Source organism: Myotis yumanensis, unplaced genomic scaffold (assembly GCF_028538775.1).
Source record: "Myotis yumanensis isolate MYYU_CA2020_CCGP unplaced genomic scaffold, mMyoYum1.0.hap1 SCAF_7, whole genome shotgun sequence".
NCBI classification, from domain to species: Eukaryota; Metazoa; Chordata; class Mammalia; order Chiroptera; family Vespertilionidae; genus Myotis; species Myotis yumanensis.
In genome coordinates this window covers 44,793,915-44,809,972 of record NW_027223758.1, presented here as the reverse complement: position 1 = coordinate 44,809,972, position 16,058 = coordinate 44,793,915, and the positions used below count along the sequence as shown (strand labels likewise).

Below are 16,058 nucleotides of genomic sequence, written 5' to 3'. Positions count from 1 at the left end.
GGAAAAGCACGGTAACAAGGGTAAGGTTGTTATGCAGATTGAAATCTCTGCCTTCTGCATCAATAAAAATTTCTAGAAATAAGGGCATCCCCCTTTCCTAGTACAGGGAGGAAGACACTGTCTTTTACGAAAGGTTAATTTCTACTTGGTATTCAGGGCTTCTCCCATGTCTGCTGTTTCTTAAAATTCACCAGCCTAAAATAATCCTTATGCCAAAGAGACATATTTTGGGATGACACAATATGTTCCCCTATAGCTGCTAGGCTACAAACCTGTACAACATGTTACTGCACAGAACACTGAAGACAATTGTTACACTATGGTAAATATTTGTATAATGCGTTGCGCTATGTTAAGACAGCTACTGGGCGATGGGAATTTTTCAGCTCCATCATAATCTTATGGGGCCATTGTATATGCGGTCTGTCATTGACCGACTGTTATTCTGCGCATGGCTGTAATGTGGTGAGGTGGATTGAGGGGAGGGGAAGGGAAGCATTCTATAATCCTGCCATGGTCTTTTAGTGAGCCTATCTGTGCCTCTGGACGGTAAACTCCACAAGTGTTTCTCTGCTTCAATCTCCCTCCTTAGGCGGGGCAGGGTGGCTAGAGTAGGCTGGAGTTGAGTATTTACCTTCTCCCAGGTTAGTTAGGTTAGGCTCTGTTAACTCCCTGAGGTTAGGCCTTGTTAAAAAGAACAAGAGTATCTAGCTTATTCCAAAATGGTTCCCTTTCCCCCTCCCACTGCCAGAAGTATGGGGGGAGTTTCCCTCTGTATTTACAAAGGTAACCTTGTTGAGCTCCTAGAGGTAATCTCCCGGGGTCCCCCTGGAGTTTTTAACTCTCAGACTTGTCCACACTGAGCCACCAGCAATAGGTTAATTACTGTTCAGGTTTTCCTATCTGGGCAAGGAAGAGATATTGTTTCTGCTTACAGGGACAAGGAGACCCAGAGGAGAACAGTGAAAGAACATTCTCTAACCCACTTAGTACACCTGTTTCTCAATCCAAATGTGCTTTTCTTTTCATAACTTTTATCCTAATTTTTAAAAGTAATACATAGTTGTATACAACTTTGGAAAAATCAGAAAATATATTTTAAAAATTCTATAATCCCTTTCTTTACCCCGAGATCACTACTGCTAATGTTCCTTTATATTTTGTTTCTGATGTTTTCCTATGTATCATATTTTCTCCATGTCACTTAAAACCCTTATGCATATCATACTCAATGGCAGCAGCATCATTGTTTAGATTTTCTATACTTTTATTAACTGTCCCCTTGTTTGGGAACTTTAGGTTTGTTTTGTAATTTGGGGGCAAATGTGTTTGATAACATTTAATTATTTCCTTTGGTTGGTGTCTTAAAAGTAGAGTTGCTGGGTTAAAGGGCATAGGCATTTGAAAGGATCTTGATAAATACTACTAATTTATTTCTAGAAAGTTTATGCCTGTGTCCCTTCCACATGTTAGTGTTGATTTACCTTTGTATTACAGCTGCCCAACCTATGGGTAGACAGTTCTTTGTGGAGTAACAGGCCAACAATCAGTGTCCGGCTATTCAGGGGATATGGAACTCATGTTCCCATCATTTTTGTTATGATACAAAGGTGTCGCTAAGCCCACAATAACAGCACCCCTCCTCTTTTATTTAAATGCTTTATTTTTTCCACTGCTGCTAGAGAAGGTTAGTGAACACAAGACCAAGAAAATCTCAGAGAGAAGAAGCATTGCCAGAAACCAGTTACCCACTTTTTTCCCTAAATAAACCCAATCCACAACAGGAAGGAAATGGGAAAGGAGGAGAGGAAATGAACCAAACTGGTTGTTAGCTGCTCGCATTTCCTCCCAACAAATCATGTAATAAGAACTGCCAAGGCAGATATATAATATCAACAGAGTCATCACTTTATGAACCAGGAAACTGGTTGATGTTAGTGGAATTGTTGGCCAGCTCAGTGCCCAGGTTGATTCTCAAGGCCACTTCTAGAAAAGTCACTGTTTGCAGGGCCCACAGATGCCACTGAGTGACCTGGGAAAACCTCTCTGGTTGGCACCTCATTCCTAATCCCTTTGTTTCATTAAGATTTTACTATAATATTTTACTGGAATACATTTTAGATTTGTGAACAGGTGTACCCACAAACCAGCTTATTAAATAAAACATTATAAATAGAATTTTGCTTATTCATTATTACATTATCTCCTTCCACTTTCACACCCCATACTCAGAAATAACAATTATTCATAATTTAGTGTTCATAATTCCCAAGTATTTCTTTACACTTTGCTACATATTTCTGCATTCCTAAGCAAAATATAGCATTGCTTTTCGTATATATACCAGAGGCCCAATGCACGAAATCGTGCAATGGGCTTGGCCCTCGCAGCCACAGAGGCTTGCCTCGGCCCTGGCTTCATCCAGATGGACATCCAGAAGGTCGTTCGGCTGTCTGGTCTAATTAGCATATTATGCTTTTATTATTATAGATACATACTTTAAAACTTTTATAAAGATACTGCATGCTTCTTTCTGAACCTTGCTTTTTTGTTTCCCATCATGCCCATGAAACTTATTCATGCTGAACAAGTAGCTCAAGTTCAATAATTTTTGCTGCTAGATAATACTCCTTTGTGTATACCATTTATTTATCCAAATTTTTAATGATAAATATTTAGGCGGTTTCTTGTTTTTCATTTATGAAAACCATGATGCTACATAGAGTCTTGAACATAACCTTTGGGTTTCTATACAGCCATGGTCAAAAGGTCTGCACGGCACTAACTTTTCTAGGTATTGCCCATTTGCTCTCCAAGAGAGCTCTGTCTTTGAGCTCCCATTGCCCCACAGCCCCATCAACTCAACAGCACCAGACTTAGAGTTCTATTCATCTGATGGGTTTTAGCTGGCAAACCCCTAATTACTAGTGGTTTTGCATGTGTTTATTGTCCTTTGTTGCTGCTTCTGTGAACCCGTTCATGTTCATATTGTTTGCCCCATTTTTGAATGAACAAATCCGGCAGAATGAGCATCATGGTCAACCCCAAAAGGGGCAAAGCCATCACCAAGGAGTAGCATTGGGAGAAAAGGATGACTTGTCTGGATGGTGATAATTGGCTATTGTTTAACTACCAGCAGATGGAACCACAATGCTCCCCACTCCTCCTCTAAGGTGCAGGCCCAGGGAAATTTCCCAAATCACTGAATTTTAGGAATGACTCTTCAGAACCATGTCAGTCTAGCTCCACCAATGAGTCAGTTCAGGGCTCTTTACTACAAGCATCAGAAACTAGCTCCAGTTAATTTAAACCAAAATGGAATTTATGGAAAGGGTGCCAACAATATTGAGAGGGTTACATAACCAGGGCTTCTGAAACAGGAAGGATGTCCCCAAAGCATTTCACAGAACTGACCTGATGAAGACACCATCCTCAACCCAGACACTGGACATCGTCATTGACTTTGGCATTGGGGACCACATGGGTGACTTTGACAAAAGTGGGTTCGCTTTTAATGGGAACAAACAGCTGATCTGAGTGAGTTCGGGAGAGAATGGGAGAAAAGGAAGTGGAAGCTGCTCTGATGAAAGAAGTCCCTATATAAGGGGAAGCAGAGAAATGAAACTGTGGCTCTGGCAGGGGTGGTGTGGGGGAAATGGGTCAAGAAGGTTTCTTAAGATGGGAAATATGACAGCATGTTTGTATGCTCATGGGAAGGATCCAGAGCCAGAAAGAGAACGGTTAGTCATAGGAGCAGTTTGGGAGTAGGTGGGGGGGAGTGTGTGGGGGGGGGGAGGACAGGCCACTGGAGTAATGGAGTGAAGCTGAAGCTGATGGGAACAGTCTCAGGGAGGCTGGTAGATTGGGGAGGTAGGGCACAGAAGTTCTTTTCTGATTCCTTCCATTTTCTGGGTGAAATAAGATCAATTGACAATAATCAGAAGGGGGGGATAGGATGCTAAAGGAGTGAGAACAAGAGAGAAACAGATATAACTTAAATCAAAATCCAAAGGTCCCCCCCCCCCCGCCAATATTCCTGATTATTTGTATCCTATGATAAAAATCAAATGAAAAAAATATTTAAAAGGTTCACTGTGAACAACAGTGGGAGAGTTTATTGTACATTGGCTTATCTTTGGAATGAATTACTACAAGACCACTATAAGAACAGCCTCTCTATCAGAGAACACCACAATCTATTTACCTTTCTCCAGAAACAACAGTGACCGAGTAGTTAACATCTGCTTTCCAAGACCCGAAGTCCAAATTGTAATATTTATTCTGACTAACCTTCAGAGAATGAGAAAGGAATTTTTTAGAGCCAAGGGAACATTTTAACCAATGGCAACACACACACACACACACACACACACACCGTGACAAGCACTGCATTTGAGAGAAAAAGAGACAAAGCCAGGAGCAGCCAGTTTTGCTTTTCTAGAACTGGAAACGGTCTGCTTATAATGCGAAAATCAGAATAACCTTCTGTGGATGTGTAAACAGCAAAGATGATTCTGCCTGACGCAGAACCCCTGATGCCAGGCACAGTGGGTGTTTCAAAACGAGTGTTTTGAAACTTACCGCCTACACTTGCCACCTCCCTGCACCGGCTGGATTTCAACACTGGTCTAGTGGTGCAATGTTGATATCCCCTGGCAGAAACTCCTTCCCAGAGGCCATGGGATGGGGCAGGCTTCCGGGTAGCAGGATTTGATAGTGTGCAACCTACACATAAATTTGATTTGAATTTGAATATTTATTTTCAGCACAAAATTCTGCCAAGCCATAAATTTTCTCTTTGGCCCTTTCCCCAGCATCATGCTGCTTCTGCAAGCACCAAGGAGAGTGTGGCTTTGACTATCAATGATCTGTTCAATTTCATTTAAAATGATTATTGACCCTCCCCACCCACCCCTTTCAGGGGTGATCTAATTTCTTTGGAGATCTGTGCCTTAGATGCGGGTTAATTTGTTGATTGAGTTAGAGCGCTGTCAGGACATCAGAAGGTCTTGGTTTGGCCCTAACCCGTATCTCCCGGTGAAATACTGGCTGTAATGAAGTTACATTGGTTGAAAAAATAAGAGCTGGTGAGTTACAGCCAGAATGTGACACTGATGACAGTCAGTCATTGAAGGGGGACGCACATTGGTCTCTGCACTGCAGAGCCCATGGAGCAGGCCTGGGAGTGGGAACATTGGTGACTTCTAAAGAGAGGCCGCTTCTTCTGGGAGCTTTGATGCAACAAGTAACGGGCTGAGAGGCCCTCTCCAGTCCCCAGGACTGGAGTCTCCATGTGACTCTCCGTGACTCAGCTGTCTTGACCTCTTTGGGCATGCTCCAGGCGGTGCATGTTTTGCCGGCCCGGGCTCCCAGTCCAAATGCAGACGGCTTATCAGCCAAGCAGATGGACAGAGCAGCTGCCCTGTCCCCGGAAACGGAGTTTCCCCTCCCCAGCGGGGAAGGATTTCCTGCGAGGACACCGCGTGTAAAGTGCTTGCGGCTGCACGGCATTGAGGATGTGAGTGATCACAGCAAAGCTCACCCAAGCTGCTGGGACTTGATATAAATAACTCTGCATTGGCAGCAGGTGGGAAGACAGCCAAGAAGCAATGGATACGAGAACAAACAAGCAGGCCTCCGGGAGGCCGGCCCAGCCAGGCCAAACCACAGTGGCAACAGGCTTGGCGGTGGTGGTGGGCGACTGTGCCAGCAACATGGCTTTAATCCTTCTGAGTGACATTAGAAAAGACTATACCACATGCAACCAGAGCATCAACCTAAAGGGGCACAATTAGCAAGCATGTGAATTTGCCTGGTTTGATGTTTAAATATTAAGCAGCCAGTCAGGAGTTGTACATTGGATAAAGCACTATGCTCGAGGAATAACAAATAGCCAGGAGACAGTTACAGCACCCCCTCTCCACCTCCCACAAACAGAGCTTACAACTATAGGGAGATTCATGAGAGCTGAAGGAAAACCTGGATTTATTCTAGCAGTATTGTATACTATCCCCCAATTAACGCTGTATAAAAGAGACTTTGTTATTGCATTGTTGGGCTCATCTATAATAATAAAAGCGTAATATGCTAATTAGACCAGACGTCCTTCCAGACGACCTTCCAAATGAAGCTGGGGCTGTGAGGGAAGCCTGGGTCCCAGGTGCCGGAGGGAAGCTGGTGCCAGCAGCCAGGGGAAGGAAGGCCTACTCTTGTATGAATTTTGTGCATCAGGCCTCTAGTGTTAAATAAGGAGAAAAAAATAGTGAGATGATCCCAGAGTGGGAAAGTTGGGGAACAAGCAAATATGGAAAGCAGCATGGCCTTGAGTTTGACCACCAAGGTCAGCACTATAATGATTAGTCTAAGCCACCGACCACAGCCCAGTGGATGGGGAGCAGAAGTGGGGACTCTTGCATTAGGACCCCAGCCCTCAGTAAAAGCAAATTCAAGTCCTCTCTAGATAAAAGCATCCCTACCTTAGACTCTCAGGACTCTCAGAAGTTAAGATCAACCAATACATTCTGAATCAAGGGCATGAAAAAAAACATGCTAATAGGCTACCATGAGTGAGAATCAGTAGAAACTATGAATCACCAAATTCACCCCCATCCTCCAGATAGTAAAATGATCAGACTCAAAAATATATAAGATAAAGTATTTTAGAACTGTAAAATTTTAAAAAACACATACTTTATGAGTGGGTAAAATAGCGAATTAGGTATAGTTGAAAAGGTCATTTTATTTAGTCCTTGAACAAATATTCATTGAATATTTACCACAAGTCAACTATAGTTCTAGGCTGGCACAATATAGCCCTGAACAAAACAGACAAAAGTCCCTGCCAGCACATAGGTTACAAAACAGATTATAAGAAGTAATAAAATGCATAGCATAATATTTTGAAAACCATAAATCAGGGAAGAGGTATAAGTAGAGCTGTATTTTAAGTAGGAAAAACAGAAAAGGCCTCATTGAGAAGTTAACATTTGGACACAGATCTGAAGGAGTGGAGAAGCAACCCATGAAAATATTGGGGAAAAAGCTTTTTGGGCAAAGGGAACAATAAGTACAGTAGCCAGGAGATGGGAATACAATTGATAAATTTGATTGCCTGGCAAATAAGCCATGTGGGTGGAAAGGTGGGAGTCTAAAGGTAATGGGGGCATGTCCTGGGGGTCTTGCAGGATAATAAGGGATAATGCCAGGCAGCAATCACATTTTATTTATTTTTTTTTTTTTATTTTATTTATTTTTTTTTTTTTATTTTCCTCTTAAAGTATTACAAAGGGTATTACATAAGTATCCTTTTTCCCCCCCCGCCCTTGACAAACCACTACCCTCCCTTACCCCCCAGTGTCTTATGTCCATTAGTTATGCTTATATGCATGCATACAAGTCCTTCGGTTGATCTCTTACTCCCCTCCCTCCTGCCCCCCAACTCTCTCTGGCCTTCCCACTGCAGTTTGACAATCAGTTTGAGGCAGCTCTGCCTCTGTATCTATTATTGTTCAAAAGTTTGTAATGGTCTTTATTATCCATGAATGAGTGAGATCATGTGGTATTTTTCCTTCATTGACTGGCTTGTTTCACTTAGCATAATGCTCTCCAGTTCCATCCATGATGTTGCAAATGGTAGGAGTTCCTTCTTTTTAACAGCAGCATAGTATTCCATCGTGTAGATGTACCACAGTTTTCTAATCCATTCATCTACTGATGGGCACTTAGGCTGTTTCCAGATCTTAGCTATGGTGAATTGTGCTGCTATGAACATCTGGGTGCATATATCCTTTCTGATAGGTGTTTCTGGTTTCTTGGGATATATTCCTAGTAGTGGGATCACAGGGTCAAATGGGAGTTCCATTTCCAATTTTTTGAGGAACCTCCATACTGCCTTCCATAGTGGCTGCACCAGTCTGCATTCCCACCAGCAGTGCACAAGTGTTCCTTTTTCTCCACATCCTCTCCAGCACTTGTCGTTTGTTGATTTGTTGATGATGGCCATTCTGACAGGTGTGAGATGGTACCTCATTGTTGTTTTGATTTGCATCTCTCGGATGATTAGTGACTTTGAGCATGTTTTCATATGTCTCTTGGCTTTCTGAATGTCCTCTTTTGAAAGGTGTCTATTTAGATCCTTTGCCCATTTTTTGATTGGATTGTTTATCTTCTTTTTGTTAAGTTGTATGAGTTCCCTATAAATTTTGGAGATTAAGCCCTTATCCGATATAACGTTGGCAAATATGTTTTCCCACGAGGTGGGTTTTCTTGTTGTTTTGTTGATGGTTTCTTTTGCTGTGCAGAAGCTTTTTATTTTGATGTAGTCCCATTTGTTCAGTTTCTCTTTAGTTTCAACTGCCCTAGGAGCTGTATCAGTGAAGAAATTGTTTTGGCATATGTCTGAGATTTTGTTGCCTTTGTATTCTTCTAGAATTTTTATGGTTTCCTGTCGTACATTTAAGTCCTTTATCCATTTTGAGTTTATTCTTGTGTATGGTGTAAGTTGGTGGTCTAGTTTCATTTTCTTGCATATGTCTGTCCAATTTTCCCAACACCATTTATTGAAGAGACTATCTTGGCTCCATTGTATGTTCATGCCTCCTTTGTCAAAAATTAATTGAGCATATTGGTTCGGGCTAATTTCTGGACTCTCTATTCTATTCCACTGATCTATATGTCTGTTCTTGTGCCAGTACCAGGCAGTTTTGAGAACAGTGGCTTTGTAATACAGCTTGATATCTGGCATTGAGATCCCACCTACTTTGTTCTTTCTCAGGATCGTTGCAGCTATTCGGGGTCTTTTTTTATTCCAGATGAATTTTTGGAGAGTTCGTTCTAGATCTTTGAAGAAGGCCATTGGTATTTTAATGGGAAGTGCGTTGAATGTATAGATTGCTTTGGGTAGTATGGACATTTTAATGATGTTGATTCTACCAATCCAAGAACATGGTATGTTCTTCCATCTGTTTATGTCTTCCTCTATCTCTTTTTTCAACGTCCTGTAGTTTTCTGAGTAGAGGTCTTTAACCTCTTTAGTTAAGTTTATTCCTAGGTATCTTAATTTTTTTGGTGCGATGGTAAATGGGATTGTTTTTCTGATCTCCCTTTCTGAAAGTTCACTGTTGGTGTATAGAAATGCCTCAGATTTCTTGGGGTTAATTTTGTATCCTGCTACATTGCCAAATTCATGTATTAAGTCTAGTAGCTTTTTGATGGAGTCTCTAGGGTTTTGTATGTATAATATCATGTCATCTGCAAATAAGGACAGTTTTACTTCCTCTTTTCCAATTTGGATGCCTTTTATTCCTTCTTCTTGCCTAATTGCAATGGCTAATACTTCCAGTACTATGTTGAACAGGAGTGGTGAGAGTGGGCATCCCTGTCTTGTTCCTGTTCTTAGGGGAAATGGTGTTAGTTTTTGTCCATTGAGTATGATGTTGGCAGTGGGCCTGTCATATATGGCTAGCAATCACATTTTAAAGGCCCATCTGAAGTTAGTGGTTATAAATTTAAAATTGAATTTATTATAAAATGTGCCTTCCCAGCAATTGGTACAGCTCCTTCCATCCCGGCTTGTCTGGCCTTTCTTCTCTTGTGCCTGGAGTCCTCTCCTCCCCTAGTCCTTCATCTTTGATGTTTTTCCTGCCCCTTCTGTCAGATTTATTTGCACCTCATCCCTGTTTCTACCTCACTCTGCACTTATAGAACTAACATTGTATCCTGGTTTCTGTTTTATGCCTTCATTCAGGAGCTCCTTAAGGACAGCGATGAGCCACAATCATCCTATCTAATAAAAGACAAAGATGCTAATTGACTATACCTTCGCTACAACCATCAGCCAATCAGAGCAATATGCAAATTAACCACCAACAAAGATGGTGGCTAATTTGTGTACTGCAGGCAGGGCGGGCCAGCGGGAACCGCCATCCAGGCCCCTGTGTGTGGCCCCGCTGCCAGCCAGGACCCCCGTGTGCTGCCTAAGCCCCGCCGCCAGCCGGGACCCCCCGTGTGTGGCCCTGGGCGGCGGGGCTTGGCGGCGCGATTGGCCTGAGGAAGCCCTATTCTTGTAGGAATCTTCCTGCAACTGGCCTCTAGTTGAGCGTAATGCTCCATCCATTGAACTAAGCTCCGTAAATCCCACCAGATCATTGCAGGGAAAAGCTAACTGGTGACTGTTTGCAATAAGATTCTTTTGGCACTGTGACCAGACTTGGTTTGTCTTTAATTCAAGCACACTGCTGAATGTGCAATCAATATTTTAGTAATTAGTATAAATAGTTCTTGGTATAAATCAAAGTTGTTATTACTGCCTTAAGCTTTGGCTTTGGTAGCACATTATTTCTTGGAGACCATGCTACTTTTCTGTGTCAGCTGCCTCAGTGGGCTCCTAGCACCATTCTCCTATTAAGCTGCACATTGGGGTGAGCTGGTTAAGGAGGGCAGACATCACCTTCAGTTTGAGTAAATCTTCAGCATCTCTCTCACCAATGGGAGAATCAGGCCTCCATGCCTAAATGCAGGATTCTAGCCAGAAGGCTGTGATGTTTTGTCCAGGCCACCATGACCTCTTACACAAAACTCTCTGAGGAATTATCAGGGCCTAAGGTCACTCAACTTGAAGAAAGCCCTTGAACGCTAACTGCATGGCAGAGGTGTCCCATCTAGATGTAAGGGGACCGGCCTTTTGCACCCCTGTCTTTGTATCCTAGTGTCCATCCAGTCACAGGCAAGGCAGATGCCATGTCCCAGGCCAGCGCTCCAGGGAATCAGCTCTAAGCAATTGGGGAACAGGAGTACTGGCCAGGTAAAGGGCACCTGGGTGGGCACCCGCAGCCACCAATGAATGCTCCCAGGAGATTCAAGCTAGAACAAGACATTTTACCTGACAAAGATGAAGCAAACACAAAATCTAGATCTTTCTTCTTTTCCCATGAGGAACTAGGCTCAGTAGCAAACCAAGACAGAGGGTTCTTCAGGAAGTAGTGCCTGATGGTGAAGAAATTCATATGTAGCCCAAAATTTTCATGAAAGTTCTACCAAATGGCTTAGCCTTATCTGAATTATCCACAGCATGGCAATACATATATTTTTCCATATTCACCAAGGGGTTGTCCCACCTCTGAGTTCTCCGGCATCTCTCTGCCAATCTCACAGCCTCCCTCTGTGTTAGGAGAGAGTCCTATTATTCAGCCCAAGTCCCCATAATCACTGTCATTTCCACCCATGGCAATTCCAACTTCCTAAATGGTCTGAGTGAACACGAAAATCTAGATGTAGTCATTCCAAGAGAGTCTCCAGAGGAGGACACCTGGCCTCAGAGGCCAGCACCCCAGAGGCGACCCTTTCTTCATTTTTTAATTACAGAGAACTGTTATGTGATTCGACACAGAAGGCTTTGATTTGACTTCTTATAATCAGAAGGGAATATCCTGCTCACCTCTCAATTTTATCTCAACACTGCATCTGCTATTACTGTCCTTCGTTTTTAGTCCAGCACAGACATTATAAAAGATGGCTTCCTAACTACTCTTTTAAAGGCAAATTTGACTTAAAGACAAGTCTAAAGCTCCGCTGTCTGCCTCCCTTCCTGTTCTAAACAATATTCATGTGCCTCTTGGGTTTTTTTGTGAATTGGACCAGTGGATACCCCACTGGACTTGAATCCCCATGAAGGTCACGATGAGAAACCTGTATATTCCACTCTGTTCTTGCCTGTGGTTCCAAACAAATTAAAAACCGAAAACAAAGATTCTAATAAGAAATGAAAACAAAAACCTAATTTACCAAAAGAACTAGTCATTTACCCCCTGAAGGGATGAATAGCTCAGGCCTTGTTCTGAATCAGGGCACCGAATTAAAAAAAACACATGTGTTAAATGTATATTTAAGCCTTACCTCAGACAGATGACTAATGGGTGTTATGTTGTGTTTTGTGTTTTGTTAAACTCACAGAGATAATTATTTATTCGATAAAATGTAAACAGTTATCATAGCATAATTGAACACTGAGGGTAGCATTTTTCTCTCCCCGCCCCTTCCCAGCTGCACTTCACACAGCCAAGTAGCAGACAACATGATTATTGGTTTGCTTCTACAGCTTTGTGACAATTTATGGAGAGACGATCCACGGGCCTCTTCTTTAACAGATCTCCTGCAGGTGCCTCTTGTAAATTCTATCCTGACCTGAACCCTTTATTTCTAACTGATTCATTTTCTCCAGAAAAGGGGGCTGTTTGCCAAGCTTATTATTTGGGAAGGGGAGATCATCCAGCTATAAGTCCTCTTCTTTTTCATTTATGAGCTACGAAAAGTTTGGAACCATCAAGAGATCCACTGGGCATCTGTCTAGTGGTCTGAGGATAACCTGCATGCTCAGTGCAATTCAAGATCCAAAAATATTGGGAATAGAGGGGATCTGGTTAACCACAGAGAACAACCTGCTCATCCTGCAGGTGAGCTAATGAGAGGGGTATTTTCACACCTGAGAGCTAGTTAGTAGTTAAAGCTAGTTAGTAGAAGAGCTATGTCTAAATCCAGACCAGTGGTCACTGCCCCCTGGGGCTCTTGACCCCTGTCCCCACCCTGCATTGTGGCAGTTTTCCAGTCAGCTCCGTGGGTCTCTCCTGACTTTCAGAAGGTTCCACTCTTTGGGAGTGACTGAATTTCTGCACAGCATCCTGGGATATGTGACTCCAAATAACCTCTATTTGGAATATATCTCATAAATCACTCCAGTTTATCAAAATATTGTCCAGGAAGCATTAAAATATTCTCAAGATGTGTTTGGTGCACAGCTTGAGAATACAGTAGTCCTCTGTTAGCTACAGAAATACATTCCAAGACCCCCACTGGATGCCTGAAACTGTGGATAGTACCAAAACCTATCTATAGATTCACTATTTCCCCTCTACATACATACCTATGACAAAGTTTAAGTTATAAATTACTCATAGTAAGATATTAACAACAATAACCAATAATAGAATAGAACTAAAACAATATACTGTAATACGTTATGTAAATGTGATCTCTTTCTCAAAATATCTTATTGCTCTGTACTTGCGGAGTATCTGAACTGCCAGAATCACTACTCTTGGGCTTTGGGCCACTGTTAAGTAAATAAGGGTGACTTGAACCCAAGCACCGAGATCCCACATCAGTCCATCTGGTCACTGAGTGGGTTACTAAGTGGAGACCAGAACAAATGGATGAACCACATCCGGGTGGGACAGAGCGGACCACGTGAGATTTCATTCCCCTTCTTCTTCTTGTGACGATGTGAGATGATAAAATGACAAGCCTGGTCCCGAATCTGTGTAACTAGCCCTCACTTGCAGTAAATGGCTTGGTGTCACTTGTTTTAGGGGATCCCTTGCTCAAGTCTTCGTAGAGGCTCCGTGCTTCCTGGTGCAACCACTGCCATAAATCAGATGTGTTTACTTCAGTCTTCCAGCTAAACATTTTTTTAAAAATATATTTTATTGATTTTTTACAGAGAGGAAGAGAGAGATATAGAGAGTTAGAAACATCGATGAGAGAGAAACATCGACCAGCTGCCTCCTGCACATCTCCTACTGGGGATGTGCCCGCAACCCAGGTACATGCCCTTGACTGGAATCGAACCCGGGACCTTTCAGTCCGCAGGCCGACGCTCTATCCACTGAGCCAAACCGGTTTCGGCTCCAGCTAAACATTTAATGCATCTTCCATCTTAACTAGCTAAGCATTCACCATGCACTGTGGCCATAATTTTTGCAGGTTGAGGTACGACAGCAAAACTAGCAGAAATTTCTTGTACCTTCTTCACAATTTCAGGAATAGATTTGTTCTTACCGGTAGATCCTAGCAACCGGTAAGAAGAAATTCTCTTCTTTCCTTATTAAGTCTAGAGCTTTCACCTTTCTACGTAAAGGAAGCATCTTATGGCTTCTCGGCGGAGTATCTGAACTGCCAGAATCACTACTCTTGGGCTTTGGGCCACTGTTAAGTAAGTAAGGGTGACTTGAACCCAAGCAACGAGATCCCACATCAGTCCATCGGGTCACTGAGTGGGTTACTAAGTGGAGACCAGAACAAATGGATGAACCACATCCGGGTGGGACAGAGCGGACCACGTGAGATTTCATTCCCCTCCGCAGAAGGGCCTGCCATTTAAAACTCACAGATTGCTGACTTTTGGAATTTTCCATTTACTATTTTCAGACCGCGGCTGACCCTGGGTCACTGAAACTGTGGAAAGTGAAACCACGGATAAAGCCCTTCTGAGAACCCCTGTTAGCAGGTAGCAAGAGTTCAGCTATATTCGTGCTTCTGTGTACCCCTCCGTTTCCTGGACAGGCAGTGGAGCTGTGAGGGAGGGAGAGGAGAGCAGTCCCAAGGTTTCAACCCCCCTGGGTCGCGGCTCTTTGGGAGGCATGGCAGAAACTGTTGCCATTCTTGGAAGCCTATGGCCAGAGGCCTCAGTGCCTTCTGTTCTCACTCACATGGGCCTTCCTCAGCTGCATTTGATCGCTCCAGACATTGAAGGGCTGCCCTGAGCCTGCAGAAATTCCTTGGCTCAGCAGCGCCTCTGACTCATCCTTAGGGAGATACCAGGAGCAAAGAGGCGGATGCGCAGGACACAAGGGGCTTTGTCCCAGGGAGGAAGGTGGGGGGAATGCAGGACACCCAAGGACACAAGACGCTGTGGTCGGATGTTCTGTCGGTAATCCTCCCCGTTTGCTTCTGCTGCTCCCTCCATTCCTGATGTTTTCAGAGGAGTGCTTATTCTGGTTAGAAACGACCAGGGCTCTGAAAATGGCCCCTCTCCCATCCACCAGCGGGGGATAAACGATGCCCTAGAGGTTTAAATTATCATTAATGAGGACACTTCTTTACTGGATATGCTATTTTTCTTTTGTAAAAGGGACAAAGGACTATTGGCTGGCTGGCTATTTAAGTTTATGAAAACATACAGCGTAGGTTCCTAATTCTTTTCTATTATTTTCAGTAACAATTATAAATTAAAGAAAAGGTAAAGCTTGAGGATTTTTCTCCCTGAAGATGAAATATGGTCACATCCAGGAGCTCTCAAAAATTGGTAAGAAATAGCGTATCTCGCTCCCCCACCTTCTGGGGGAGAGAGGGCTGTCCCACACCTGAGGCAGGAAAACAGTGGCCACAAAGAAGACAAAAAAGTTGCTGGAACTTTAGGCTTCAGTTTGTATGAAAAGTGGAAAACACGTGCTGAGTTACAAGCAGACTCTGAAGACGATCAGGCAACGTGAACCTGGTCATCGCCTGGTCATCTCGCCAACACCTGTCCGGCTTGAGGAACTCTGAAATCGAGTAGTAGGCCAATACAATTGAGTTGGGCACCGGGCCTGGAAAACCTACCGAGGATGCTCACTGGCCGCCATTGACCCAGGTGATTCTGATATCATCAGGAGCATGCCGGAACTGACTGGTGAGAAGAAAGTCAAGCAATATTTTTCTTTAATAAAACTGGCCAGAGCTTGTTTTAAAAACTGATTTTAAAAAGTAAGAAATATTACTTTGAACATTATCAAATAAGAGAAAGGGTAGTACCTTGGTGTTGTCTTCTGAGCTACTCATCGTTAAAGCAGTTTTCTCAGGCAAAATGCCCTGATCAACTGTATCCTCACAACCAATAATCACACAAGTGAAATGAAGCACCTGCAGGTTATACCTGTTAAAGATCTATTAGGCCAGGATGTCAAGGAAGAGAATATTCCTCCACTCCTCATGCCCCCATGGTCCTTCTTGCTATAACCATTGCTTACAAAAAGGGTGCCATGTTTTTATGTTTTTGTGACCCCATTTCTGAAATCGAGGCACAGTTTTGTCACCTGCAGGAATAAATATAAGGACATAGATACCTACTGTCTTGGTTTGGATTTGCTCTCTCTCAAGAGCAAAGCCTGAGTAAAGAGCTAGGGGCAGTTACTCGCATTAGAAAGTGTATTTATCTCCTAGGATTGCTGCAACAATTACCACAAACTAGGTGACTTAAAAGAACAGAAACACATTTTCTCACAGTTTTAGAGGCCAGAAGTCCAATC

The 16,058-nt window shown here is 43.0% G+C and overlaps 1 pseudogene; it reads left to right on the top strand.

Annotated features, from left to right (window-relative positions):
• The first annotated feature begins 3,417 nt into the window (after nucleotides 1-3,417).
• On the top strand, nucleotides 3,418-15,507 carry LOC139013483 (large ribosomal subunit protein eL30 pseudogene; annotated as a pseudogene).
• The last annotated feature ends 551 nt before the right edge of the window (nucleotides 15,508-16,058 follow it).